This window comes from Oncorhynchus keta, chromosome 31 (assembly GCF_023373465.1).
Source record: "Oncorhynchus keta strain PuntledgeMale-10-30-2019 chromosome 31, Oket_V2, whole genome shotgun sequence".
Lineage (NCBI taxonomy): Eukaryota > Metazoa > Chordata > Actinopteri > Salmoniformes > Salmonidae > Oncorhynchus > Oncorhynchus keta.
In genome coordinates, this window is record NC_068451.1 from 20,564,581 (window position 1) to 20,578,704 (window position 14,124).

Genomic DNA, 14,124 nt, shown 5'->3' on the forward strand with positions numbered 1-14,124 from the left:
TAAGGGTAAGTAATCCTTCTCACCCCCCCTTCTCCCCCAACAAGATTTAGATGCAAGTGGCTGTTCCACTGGTTGTCATAAGGTGTATGCACCAATTTGTAAGTCGCTCTGGATAAGAGCGTCTGCTAAATGACTTAAATGTAAATGTAAATCTATTAACAGGCCATCAGACTGTTGAACAGATTCTATTACCAGACCATCAGACTGTTGAACCGCATCTATTAACAGGCCATCAGACTGTTGAACAGATTCTATTACCAGACCATCAGACTGTTGAACAGATTCTATTCCCAGACCATCAGACTGTTGAACAGATTCTATTACCAGACCATCAGACTGTTGAACAGATTCTATTACCAGACCATCAGACTGTTGAACAGATTCTATTACCAGACCATCAGACTGTTGAACAGATTCTATTACCAGACCATCAGACTGTTGAATCGCATCTATTAACAGGCCATCAGACTGTTGAACAGATTCTATTACCAGACCATCAGACTGTTGAACCGCATCTATTAACAGGCCATCAGACTGTTGAACAGATTCTATTACCAGACCATCAGACTGTTGAACAGATTCTATTTCCAAACCATCAGACTGTTGAATCGCATCTATTAACAGGCCATCAGACTGTTGAACAGATTCTATTACCAGACCATCAGACTGTTGAACAGCTTCTATTACCAGACCATCAGACTGTTGAACAGCTTCTATTACCAGACCATCAGACTGTTGAACAGCTTCTATTACCTGACAATAAGACTGTTGAACAGATTCTATTACCAGACCATCAGACTGTTGAACAGCTTCTATTACCAGACCATCAGACTGTTGAAAAGATTCTATTACCAGACCATCAGACTGTTGAACAGCTTCTATTACCAGACCATCAGACTGTTGAACAGCTTCTATTACCAGACCATCAGACTGTTGAACCGCATCTATTAACAGGCCATTAGACTGTTGAACAGCTTCTATTCCCAGACCATCAGACTGTTGAACAGATTCTATTACCAGACCATCAGACTGTTGAACCGCATCTATTAACAGGCCATCAGACTGTTGAACAGCTTCTATTCCCAGACCATCAGACTGTTGAACAGCTTCTATTAAATGACAATAAGACTGTTGAACAGCTTCTATTACCAGACCATCAGACTGTTGAACAGCTTCTATTACCAGACCATCATACTGTTGAACAGCTTCTATTAACCGACAATCAGACTGTTGAACAGCTTCTATTACCAGACCATCAGACTGTTGAACAGCTTCTATTTCCAGAACATCAGACTGTTGAACAGCTTCTATTAACCGACAATCAGACTGTTGAACAGCTTCTATTACCAGACCATCAGACTGTTGAACAGATTATATTACCAGACCATCAGACTGTTGAACAGATTATATTACCAGACCATCAGACTGTTGAACAGATTATATTACCAGACCATCAGACTGTTGAACAGATTATATTACCAGACCATCAGACTGTTGAACCGCATCTATTAACAGGCCATCAGACTGTTGAACAGCTTCTATTACCAGACCATCAGACTGTTGAACAGCTTCTATTACCAGACCATCAGACTGTTGAAAATCTTCTATTACCAGACCATAAGACTGTTGAAAATCTTCTATTACCAGACCATAAGACTGTTGAAAATCTTCTATTACCAGGCCATCAGACTCTTGAACTACTTCTATTTCCAGAACATCAGACTGTTGAACAGTTTCTAATACCAGACCATCAGACTGTTGAACAGCTTCTATTACCAGGCCATCAGACTGTTGAACATCCGTCACTAGCTGTCTACCATGTGATTCACACTCACTGACACAAAACACACACACAATCTATCACACACCTTATACTCACAAACACATGCACACTCACACACACTCACACTCACACCCTCACACACACACAGACTACGCTGCTATTCCATGTTGCTATCCCACTGGACACTTCTCGACATAGCTCAATATAACTATTATACTACTGTACATTGTGTTTTAGTCAGGCTGTTTAATCCACAGCACATTTATAAACTGAATTCTTGACATAGCTCACTCTAATATATCTTATGCTGAACAAATCATTCTTAGTGTATCTTGTGTTAATTCATCAGATGTGTACATACGTATAAATTGCATTTGGATTTTACTGTGATTTTGGGGTTGTTAATTAGATATGTTCTTATGTTTCTTTGTTTCTTTATTTTACTTATAATTTGAGTTATTTAAGCTCTAGCATCTGCTAAACTGTGTTTGATTTGTTCTGAGGACCTCTGGGCTAGTCTGGACCTCGGAAGAATTTGGAATTTGGACAAACCTCATGTTCCAGGATTAAGATTTCTAACGGAGAGTAAAGGAACATTTCTTAAAGCCACCGACACGTCCACACACAAACACATGTGTATTATTGTAGTGGAATGCTAAGATTCGTCTGGCCTATGTGTGTAGTTAGAGAGATGGTGTGATGGTGAGTAAACTTTCATCTCTATGATCCATTGACACCACCACTATGTGTAGTCATAGTGGCAGTATGTGTGTGTATGCAGAGTTGTTGAGATGGTGTGCTGTGTGTGTTGGGAATGGGATGGTGTGTTATGTTATGTGCAGTTTCTGTGTGATGAGTGTTGAAATGGTGTACGTAGGCTGTCCTCATGCTGTTATGTTGATGTAGTTTTGTCTCGTGTTGTGGTATGTTGTGTTTTGTAGTGTGGTTCCTACGGAATGTGTGTGTGTGTGTGTTGAGAGCCTATCTGTGTAGAGAAATAATCAGAAGGTGCACTGAGAGGGGAGCTGAGAGCTCAGAGGGTCCTCTCCCCCCACCCCACTTATATCGCTACCACTGGGGAATGAGAGTAATCACTCTGCTCTCTCCCAGCAGACCCCCCCCTCCACTCCACCCTATTCATAAATCCTGTGCACACACACACACACACACACACACACACACACACACACACACACACACACACACACACACACACACACACACACACACACACACACACACACACACACACACACACACACACACACACACACACACACACACACACACACACACCAAACCTCCCACCCAGCCATCTGCCTCCAACTCAGTGGTACCAGGCCAGCGGGATGGAAAATTGCATCTTGTCATTTAATTTCCAAAAAAATCGTTGTTTTCACAGGATTAATCTTTCTGCTTTGCTCCACTTAAGTTGAAAGCTCAGCAAAATGAAGCAGCCTGTATCTGTGTCTGCAATCTGTGGGGACAGAGTTGGAGAACTCGCACAAAGATGAATGATGATCAGCTAGTTGTCGGGCAGCGTGTTACAGTACCCTGCGTACACACACACACATGCACACACACATTTGCTCTGCAAAAGCTACATATTACCCTGTTAAGGCCTTGAGGTACGGCACTCCAGTGGAATGCATTCTTATTAAGGGAAATAACCTGACAAAAGGTGGCCTTTCAGTCTTCCACTGTCTGTGTTACCATCAACTGTTTTCATTAGCTGCTCTGTAAGCTCTGTTAAGCAAATTATGTAGGAATTGCCCTTGATTGAATATGTAATGATGTCTCATTTAAAGATGAGACAGATTCATTCCTATGATCACTAAAGAGTGTTTTAATGCATAATGAGACTATAGATTAGTGTAACATTTACATTACATTTAAGTCATTTAGCAGACGCTCTTATCCAGAGCGACTTACAAATTGGTGCATTCACCTTATGACATCCAGTGGAACAGTCACTTTACAATAGTGCATCTAAATCTTAAAGGGGGTGAGAAGGATTACTTATCCTATCCTAGGTATTCCTTAAAGAGGTGGGGTTTCAGGTGTCTCCGGAAGGTGGTGATTGACTCCGCTGTCCTGGCGTCGTGAGGGAGTTTGTTCCACCATTGGGGGGCCAGAGCAGCGAACAGTTTTGACTGGGCTGAGCGGGAACTGTACTTCCTCAGTGGTAGGGAGGCGAGCAGGCCAGAGGTGGATGAACGCAGTGCCCTTGTTTGGGTGTAGGGCCTGAAGGTAGAGCCTGGAGGTACTGAGGTGCCGTTCCCCTCACAGCTCTGTAGGCAAGCACCATGGTCTTGTAGCGGATGCGAGCTTCAACTGGAAGCCAGTGGAGAGAGCGGAGGAGCGGGGTGTAAATTTGTTATTCTGCAAGGCAATTGATTGGCTGGAACACACAGATATACCCCACTACCCATATGTACTCATATTAACTCAACATTCACATAGCCCATTATCAATGTCCATGCACATTTCATATTGGTCGTGACTTATGGCAGCACTCAAGTAGTTGCTTACATTATATCATACTGAAGAAAAACCTTCCCATGATCCTTCCCATTGCCTGATCCAATCGCAAACCCCTCAACAAACGACCTGATCAGTTGATCAATCACTTTGTACAATCAGCAGTGGCTCCTACAGGGCTCATAAAGATGTCATTAATGAAAAAACAAATAGATGCAGACGGACAGACGAGAGGGGTTGGTGGGGGAAACACACTGTGGTGTGGAGACATGGATTGGATGGTGGATCAGGACATATGGTGAAGGCCGGGGGGGAAAGGGGAAGGAAGCTGGGTTATACTTATTAACCTTTTTGAAATGGCCCATGGAACTGAGGCTTTATTGATGACCCGGGTTATGAAGTCACAATGATTTCTCTAGGAAGTTCAAATGAAAGGTTAAACTATTCACATGAATTGCTCTATGAGGTCGTTTATCGACAGATTCCCTAAGCTTCAAGAGCTGCAGAAAGAGGGGCAGAGAGTGAGAAGGAAAGTGAGAGGGAGAGGAAAGGGAAAGAGATGGGAGGGAGAGAATGACAGCGAGAGAGAGAGAGAGAATTATCGGCCTAATAATAAAGACGTAATTTTAAATGAATTATAATTTAATGTGGCATGATTACAACCAAAAATAGTCTGTTCGCCCACTCCAAAAGAATTCCAGCATCCAAATTGCATGTATACATTTGATGAATGGAAATAGACATCTGTCACAAAACACCAAAAAGTGTGCTTAATGACATTCAGTGATTGCTAACATTGATTGATGCGTCTTGCTGACAAATGTACCTTTTTGATAGCCTGATATTTCGGGACACTGGATGGTCACCCTAACACACAGGGTCAACTTACTAGACTACAATGTGTATTACCATGAACTTTAAATAAGCCAGTGATGTAGTGGTCAAAAATAGGTGGGTAAACTGTGCCAGTCAAGTAAAAATAATTAGAATAATAATGCTTTCCATACTTTCAATACATTTTTCAGAAAAAGGTGGGTAAACAGCATTTAGTGACGTTTACCCTCCACTAGGCCTACATCACTGCCGGTAGCTTACCCTCTCAGCCAGGACAATTTTATACACGAACACATGCAGAAGAGGTAGCGTACATTCAATATAATACATGAGTTGAATCAAAAACATGTTTTACATCCTAGATCATGAGTTGTCCATCATTCATGCGTAAATGAGTCTTCACATATGTGACATAAAACAGTACCTTTCTTTCTTTACATTAATGACATTAATGACAGTGTTATTTGTCATAAATAAAACATTTAACAATTGAATTAGATCATTGAATTTAGGGGAGCTAATGTCTCATTGAGTGGAGCTGAGCACCCCCTGGCTCCCCCGTAATTCACACCTTGGTGGTAGGATGAAGGGAGCTACTTGATGTTGGTTGAGAGTTATGAACAAGCATTTTTTTATAGTGCTGTGCTTTTTAAAGGGCTATGAATAACTCAGAAGGTAGGCGCTGATGACAGCCGTCACAACTCTCAGAGGATTCCATATTCCATGAATAACATCACCACGCTGGGGAATTTACACTGGCAAACACAATGCATTTGCACATAAATGTGTAGCTCTAAGCAATGGGTCCACACAGCAACCTGCCACTCCTCATCCTCCTTCTCCTCCTCCTCGTCCTCTTTTCTGCCACCCAGAAACATTTAACACAGCCCACTACTCATGTGTACCAGTCAAAAGTTTGGACATACCTACTCATTCAAAGTTTTTCTTAATTTTTACAATTTTCTACATTGTGGAATAATAGTGAAGACATCAAAACGGTTAAATAACAAATATGGAATCATGTAGTAACCAGAAAAAAAGTCTTAAACAAAGTAACCACCCTTTGCCTTGATGACAGCTTTGCACACTTGGCATTCTCTCAACCAACTTCACCTGGAATGGTTTTCCAACAATCTTGAAGGAGTTCCCACATATCCTACCTATCTCTCTGATTTGGTCCTGCCGTACACACCCACACGTACGCTACGGTCACAAGACGCAGGCCTCCTAATTGTCCCTAGAATTTCTAAGCAAACAGCTGGAGGCAGGGCTTTCTCCTATAGAGCTCCATTTTTATGGAATGGTCTGCCTACCCATATGAGAGACACAAACTCGGTCTCAACCTTTAAGTCTACTGAAGACTCATCTCTTCAGTGCATCATATGATTGAGTGTAGTCTGGCCCAGGAGTGTGAAGGTGAACGGAAAGGCTCTGGTGCAACAAACAGCCCTTGCTGTCTGGCCGGTTCCCCTCTTTCCACTGGGATTCTCTGCCTCTAACCCTATTACAGGGGCTGAGTCACTGGCTTACTAGGGCTCTTTCATACCGTCCCTAGAAGGGGTGCGTCACTTGAGTGGGTTGAATTACTGATGTGATCTTCCTGTCTGGGTTGGCGCCCCCCCTTGGGTTGTGCCGTGGCGGAGATCTTTGTGGGCTATACTTGGCCTTGTCTCAGGATGGTAAGTTGGTGGTTGAAGATATCCCTCTAGTGGTGTGGGGGCTGTGCTTTGGCAAAGTGGGTGGGGTTATATCCTTCCTGTTTGGTCCTGTCCGGGGGTGTCATCAGATGGGGCCACAGTGTCTCCTGACCCCTCCTGTCTCAGCCTCCAGCATTTATGCTGCAGTAGTTTATATGTCGGGGGCTAGGGTCAGTTTGTTATATCTGGAGTACTTCTCCTGTCCTATCCGGTGTCCTGTGTGAATTTAAGTATGCTCTCTCTAATTCTCTCTTTCTTTCTCTCTCTCAGAGGACCTGAGCTCTAGGACCATGCCTCAGGACTACCTGACATGATGACTCCTTGCTGTCCCCAGTCCACCTGGCCGTGCTGCTGCTCCAGTTTCAACTGTTCTGCCTGTGATTATTATTATTTGACCATGCTGGTCATTTATGAACATTTGAACATCTTGGCCATGTTCTGTTATAATCTCCAACCGGCACAGCCAGAAGAGGACTGGCCACCCCACATAGCCTGGTTCCTCTCTTGGTTTATTCCTAGGTGCTGACCTTTCTAGGGAGTTTTTCCTAGCCATCGTGCTTCTACACCTGCATTGCTTGCTGTTTGGGGTTTTAGGCTGGGTTTCTGTACAGCACTTTGAGATATCAGCTGATGTACGAAGGGCTATATAAATACATTTGATTTGATTTGATATGCTGAGCACTTCTTGGCTGCTTTTCCTTCACTCTGCGGTCCAACTCATCCCAAACCTTCTCAAGGTCTGGTTATTGTGGAGGCCAGGTCATCTGACGCAACACTCCATCCCTCTCCTTCTTGGTCAAATAGCCCCTTACACAGCCTGGAGGTGTGTTGGGTCATTGTCCTGTTGAAAAAATAATTATAGTCCCACTAATCACAAACCAGATGGGATGGCGTATCGCTTCAGAATGCTGTGGTAGCCATGCTGGTTAAGTGTGCCTTGAATTCTAAATAAATCACTGACAGTGTCACCAGCAAAGCATCCCCACATTATCACACCTCCTCCTCCTCCATGCTTAAAGGTGGGAACCACACATTCAGAGATCATCTGTTCACCTACTCTACGTCTCACAAATACACGGTTGGAACCAAAAATCTCAAATTTGGACTCATCAGACCAAATGACAGATTTCCACCAGCCTATTGCTGGTTTTTCTTGGCCCAAACAAGTCTCTAATTCTTATTGGTGTTCTTTTGTAGTGGTTTCTTTGCAGCAATTCAACCATGAAGGACTGACTCATGCAGTCTCCTCTGAACAGTTAATGTTGAGATGTGTTTGTTACTTGAACTCTGTGAAGCATTTACTTGGGCTGAAATTTCTGAGGCTGTTAACTCCAATGAGTTAAGGTACAGTAACTCTGGATCTTGCTTTCCTGTGACAGTTCTGATGAGAGACAGTTTCATCATAGCGCTTGATGGTTTTTGCGACACAAAGTTCTTAAAATTTTCCATATTGTCTGACCTTCATGTCTTAAAATAATGATGGAATGTAATTTCTCTTTTCTTATTTGAGCTGTTCTTTCCATAATATGGAGTTGGTATTTTACTAAATAGATCTTCTGTATACCACCCCTACCTTGTCTCAACACAACTGATTGGTTCAAACGCATTAAGAAAGAAAGAAAGAAATCCACAAATGAACTTTTAACAAGGCACACCTGTTAATTGAAATGCATTCCAGGTGACTACCTCATGAAGCTGGTTGAGAGAATGCCAAGAGTGTGCAAAGCTATCATCAAGGCAACGGGTGGATATTTTGAAGAATCTCAAATATAGAATATTCTTTGATTTGTTTAAACCTTTTTTGGTTACTAAATTCAGCAAGAAAAGAAATGTCCTCTCACTGTCAACTGTGGTTATTTAACATAGCAAGATTCAACAACTGTGACATAAACTGAACAAGTTCCAGACATGTGACTAACAGAAATGGAATAAGGTGTCCCTGAACAAAGGGGACGGGTCAAAATCAATAGTAACAATCAGTATCTGGTGTGGCCACCAGCTGCATTAAGTACTACAGTGCATCGCCGGGCTCTTCGCTGGCCTTGCTGGATGACACACCGCCCCAGACCATGACGGACCCTCCAGCTCTAAATCGATCCCACTTCAGAGTACATGCCTCAGTGTAACGCTCATTCCTTCGACGATAAATGTGAATCCGACCATCACCCCTGGTGTGACAAAACCGCGACTCGTCAGTGAATAGCACTTTTTGCCAGTCCTGTCTGGTCCAGCGACGGTGGCTTTATGCCCATAGGCGACGCTGTTGCTAGTGATGTCTGGTGTGGACCTGCCTTACAACAGACCTACAAGCCCTCAGTCTAGCCTCTCTCAGCCTATTGTGGACAGTCCGAGCACTGATGGAGGGATTGTGCGTTCCTAGTGTAACTCGTGCAGTTGTTGCCATCCTGTACCTGTCCTGCAGGAGTGATGTTTGGATGTACCGATTCTATGCAGGTGTTGTTACACGTGGTCTGCTACTACGAGGATGATCAGCTGCCCATCCTGTCTCCCTGTAGCACTGTCTTAGGTGTCTCACAGTACAGACATTGCAATTTATTGCCTTGGCCACAAGTGCAGTCCTCATGCCTCCTTGCAGCATGCCTAAAGCACGTTCACACAGATGAGCAGGGCATCTTTCTTTTGGTGTTTTTCAGAGTCAGTAGAAAGGCCTCTTTCGTGTCCTAAGTTTTCATAACTGTGACCTTAATTGCTACCGTCTGTAAGCTGTTAGTGTCTTAACGATCGTTCCACAGGTGCATGTTCATTAATTGTTTATGGTCCATTGAAAAAGCAGTGTTAAAACCCATTACAATGAAGATCTGTGAAGTTATTTGGATTTTTACTAATTCATCTTTGAAAGACTAGATCCTGAAAAAGTGACAATTCTTTTTTGGCTGAGTTTACATGATTCCATATTTGATATTTCATAGTTTTGATGTCTTCACTATTATTCTACAATGTAGTATATAGTAAAAAAATAAGTAAATCCCTTGAATGAGTAGGTGTGTCCAATCTTTTGACTGGTACTGTATGTACAGAGCATGTTGAAATTACACTGAACACGGGGCTACAGCCACAAAGGGAGTGAGGGAAGAAAGATGGAGAGGCAGATAGAGGGGGAGGTGGAGAGGGAGAGCACGTGAGAGAGAGAGGGAGGGGTAAAGAGAAACAGATATGGAGAGAGAGAAAGATAAAGGGAGAGAGAAAGCAATTTATGTACTAGTCATTGAATGTGACCTCCAGTGGTGCCTCGTCACAAAGATAATGGTGATTGAGGTGGGTTGAGGCAGGTGGGGGCTGGGGGTTGGGGGGGGTTGATAAAGGGAGCAGGTCGAGGTGATTTGTCAAAGGATCGTTCATCTGCTTAGCTGCACATAGTTGCACCACGAGAGTTCAACTAAGGGCTATGCAAACACCATGGGCCCTTCATTCTCCCCCATGACATGGAGATATAGCGTGGAACAGTGGTAGTAGTGGTGGTAGGGAGCACTGGTCATAATGGCATGCCTATAATACATGTAGATGTTTATCTTCAAGACCACTCTTATCAGACCCGGGGTAGATTTAATTTCCCTTTTGGCCTGTGTTGATATCACTGTAGGGCTTTTACAACTGGACGTGGCTCTGGATAAGAGCGTCCGCTAAAAGACTAAAATGGACAATGGAAAAATAACTCCATATGCAAAGAACCCCCCCTCCCCTCCGCCCCAGTCCCCCCTCCATCTTTCTTTTCCCACACTGTCTCTCTCTTTCAGTGTTCAGCAGTAGAACATGTTCTTTATTCAAAGTCCTTGTCTGTTAACCAGGGAATATTACTCTGTTACAGTTTTGTTGTGCATTTCCATGAAGAACAACAAAAGAACAGAACAGCCAATTATTGCACGATATCCAAGGATATCCTGTTGTTTTCCTCTCAAGGACAAGAACCTGTCTTCTCTTCCTCCTCATCACCCCCTTCTCTCTCACCCAGTCTCTCTCTCTCTCTCTCTCTCTTTCTCTCACCCAGTCTCTCTCTCTTTCTTCTCTCACCCAGTCTCTCTCTCTCTCTCTTTCTCTCTCTCTCTCTCTCTCTCTCTCTCTCTCTCTCTCTCTCTCTCTCTCTCTCTCTCTCTCTCTCTCTCTCTCTCTCTCTCTCTCTCTCTCTCTCTCTCTCTCTCTCACCCTCTCTCTCTCTCTTTCTCTCACCCAGTCTCTCTCTCTCTCTCTCTCTCTCTCTCTCTCTCTCTCTCTCTCTCTCTCTCTCTCACCCTCTCTCTCTCTCTCTCTCTTTCTCTCTCTCTCTCTCTCTCTCTCTCTCTCTCTCTCTCTCTCTCTCTCACCCAGTCTCTCTCTCTCTCACCCGGTCTCTCTCTCTCCATCTCCCCCCCCCCTCCCACCCACCCACACACACAGCAGGGGGATGTGTATGTTTTCTGCTCTACCTCATCTTAGAGCTGGGACGATAAACTGAAAACTGATCACTCATCGCAGGCATTTTGATATTGTTCATTACAATAAGTAGCCTGTACTAGATAAATGTTTGAAATGAAATAGGTTTGCTAATATGGGTGATTGTTAAAAGGACAGTAAATGGCTACAGTACAACCATCAACATTTTTTTAAAACTGTGGTGCACATTAATGTTATAAACGTATTGTTATATTTATCATTTTTGCAATTTATCTTGATATGGATGTTTGTCCATATCGCCCAGCTCTACCTCATCCTCCGTTTCATTGTTAACAAGGCCAGTTCAGTACTTCTCCTCTCACAGTCCATCACTGTACCAACCAGAGCAGTGCATTATGCAGGAAATAATACTTCAAAGACTTCTATCAGGCTGCATTCCACTTATTCCTGACAACATCCTTCTACAGGATTTACATTATAATAGTACTCAAGAACAAAAGCTGCCGTTATCTGGAAAGGAACTGAGTTGACATCTGACAAATATTAAATACAGTTATGAAGTATATGTAGTGACTCGACCATGTATACAGGGACTCTTTTCCTAAAATCTCAACACCACATTTAGCTAGAGGAACAAAATGACCGCCACATTTTTTAAGCACTTTTTCTATGTAAAATACGTGGTAGTTTCCCTGTCAGAATTCCCTCAAACTTGTGTAAGTACATTTCTCTCTCACCCCCAATGGGCTTGAACAATAAAAAGCTATTAGAGCAGATTTATATTAGTCATAAGGAGGTGGTAGGTGGTGGTAGGGGGGGTAATGTCAGCGCTCACGCTTCATGGGCCTGGGGTGTGGGCGGGATGTGTGGCGCGGACTCTGGAGCAACGCCCGTCAAATCAAATCAACCCTAAAAGGAGGCATTATGCAGGGCTAATGGAGATTAAAAGCCCTGGCCGTCAGAGCTCTTTCTCCATCTCCACAGTTCCATTCTGCTCTACCTCTGTTCACTTACCTGCCCCATTCTTATTGTCCTAAATCTGACCAACACACAAAAGACTAAAAGCTTCTAACCGCTGTTCCACTTCAAAGCATCTGCTGTACCCCAAGAAAGGCAATTTCAGCCCTATTATAAGGCAGGGACGTACGGCACGCAGGCCCTCATAGAACAAGCACGCCCTCATAGAACAAGAACACACTCATGCATGCACGTGTACACACAAACACACATTCACTAAAACACACACATTCGCTAAAAGACACGCTATGGAAACAGGAGAGGGTTCCGTTGAGCCCATGACAACAACTAACCACCTTGAGACATAATCACAGATAATGATAAGTAGCCTTTCTCCCTGCATCGGTTCTCCACATAGAGAGGGCACTGGGAGACGAGGCTTCAACAGTCATCTCCATCAACTCCATCTGGTCCTCCTCTCGTATCTGAGTGGATGGACTCAACAATAGACCATCAGTTAAAATGAACCCTTGAGATGGTGAGGTTGATGATGATTCAAGTAGCTAGCCCACCACGACGCAAGACAAGGCACTAATAAAGGAGTTGGCTCAGTCCTTGAATAGATTGATTTAATTACTGACCTCCTCTCATTGGCTAATTTCCCAGAAAGCAGTGCAGGGATAAAACAGTAGTAGGGCAGATATGATTTGTGTTCTGTGTAAACCATGGGGGGGTTGACGGTTAGATGTCAATCAGTGGTAGATGGGGGAGCATGTACTCATTCTCTCCACAGGATATTATTGAGGACTAATCAGGACAATAATCACTGTAATGAGCTCTCTTTAGAGGCAACAAGGGATCCCGTTGATGTTCTGGATCTCATTACGTTCAACAGACCTGGGAAGAATGTCATTTCAAATACTCTAGGTCAGGTATTCCCAAAACGGGGTACATGCAATGCGGTCGGGGGTACGCCAAATAAAATTGTGATTCACGTTTAATAAGACATTTTTAAAACATGTTTATATATATAGATTTTTTTCTTCACATTTTCAAACAGTCCATTTCTATTTTCCATAAATTTGGGTTATTTTTCTTTCTTGCCTGAGTAGCCTAGTTTCACTTCCAAAAATTAAACAATCTAGTGTTTAATAGCAAATTAACAACACAATGCTAGTGTTTATCTAGCAAAAAAACAACAACACAATGACAAATACAGGTAGCCTAGTCAAATAATAAACATCCAATCACATTACCCGTTACTCTCTCGCGGGAATTCCACTAACAGTCCGTATGTAGCCAAACATATCTGCTGCTCAAGTTGGTATCTGTACTGATGGAGCAAAAGCCATGACAGGGAGACATAGTGGAGTGGTAACGCGCTTGCAAGCAGTGCTTGCTCCCAATGCCACTTGGGTACACTGCAGCATCCACCGAGAGGCTCTTGCTGCCAAGGGAATGACTGACAGCTTGAAAGACGTTTTGGACACAGAGTGAAAATGGTTAAGTTTGTTAAAGCAAGGCCCCTGAACTCTTGTGTATTTTTTGCGCTATGCAATGATATGGGCAGCGACCATGTAAAGCTTTTACAACATACAGAAGTGAACTAGTTATCAAAGAGCAAAGTATTGACACCTTTTTTTTAATTGAGAGACGAGCTTAAAGTTTTCTTTACTGACCATAATTTTCACTTGTCTGACCACTTGCATGATGGCAAGTTTCTCACACGACTGGCCTATCTGGGTGATGTTTATTCTCGCCTTTATGATCTGAATCTAGGATTACAGGGACTCTCCACAACTATATTCAATGTGTGGGACAAAATTGAGGCTATGATTAAGAAGTTGGAGCTCTTCTTTGTCTGCACTAACAAGGACAACACACAGGTCTTTCCATCATTTTATGATTTTTTTGTGTGCAAATGAACACAAGCTTACGGACAATGTTAAATGTGATATAGTGAAGCACCTGAGTGAGTTGGGT